This window comes from Morone saxatilis, unplaced genomic scaffold (genome assembly GCF_004916995.1).
Source record: "Morone saxatilis isolate NCDOM2014 unplaced genomic scaffold, NCSU_SB_2.0 Contig21, whole genome shotgun sequence".
Classification (NCBI taxonomy): Eukaryota; Metazoa; Chordata; class Actinopteri; family Moronidae; genus Morone; species Morone saxatilis.
In genome coordinates this window covers 20,687,526-20,688,218 of record NW_023339774.1, presented here as the reverse complement: position 1 = coordinate 20,688,218, position 693 = coordinate 20,687,526, and the positions used below count along the sequence as shown (strand labels likewise).

At 50.2% G+C, this 693-nt stretch overlaps 1 protein-coding gene across 2 annotated transcripts in view; it reads left to right on the top strand.

Annotated features, from left to right (window-relative positions):
* Positions 1 to 11: 11 nt before the first annotated feature.
* The window catches only part of sbno1 (strawberry notch homolog 1 (Drosophila)), a 15,171-nt gene continuing 14,489 nt past the window's right edge, over positions 12 to 693 (top strand). For both annotated transcript variants that reach the window (XM_035668207.1, XM_035668206.1), the window contains exon 1: positions 12 to 232. The gene's annotated coding sequence lies outside the window, so the exon portion shown is untranslated. The remainder of the gene's footprint in view (positions 233 to 693) is intronic.

The following is a 693-nucleotide window of genomic DNA, read 5'->3' as shown; positions in this document are numbered from 1 at the left end:
GATCTCGACCTCACCAACATGGCGGCGGCGCAGACGCACGTCCAACGGCTCCTCTCTGCGCCTCAAGGCTCCTCGCTGCTAACGTTAGCCGCCGACTGCAATGACACAGTGCGTGAGAGCCCCGCACCGTGCGTGAGAGCACCGCCAACAACACCACAACAATGCCAGCGGGTAGTTAGCTCAACCCCGGCGGCCTGAGAAGGACACACTGTGACACCTCGGTGGTTTTAAGGTGCCGTGTTTTTTTAGAAACTCAATGTCCGTTAATGCGCCGCATAAGCTCGCGCACGTCCGTTTTTTTTTTTTTTTTTTAAATCACCAACTGACGTTTTGTGAGTCTCCGTGGTTACCGTTAATAACAGTTAACGGCTGTGAGCGGCGGGTTTCTTTCTCAATCCAACCGCGCAGTAACTCACCTTTTATCGGAGTTTAACCGAGCTTCTGTTAGTTTATAAGTGTGCGCTTTGTAACTGTCGAGTCATTGGTGTGAATGTGAAAGTGTCGGTTAGTAACGCTAGCACGGCTAAGCTAAGCAGGCCAGTTGAGCAGCTATGTGCCGTCGGAGGGGGTTTTCTTTTTGTTTTCTGTGTAAAATAACAAACATGGAAACACCTCGTTGTTGCTTTCTGTTTGTGTGAATGATTATTAACCAGCTGAGTAAGCCGCGGTGAAGAGGAGGAAGAGGAGGGAGAA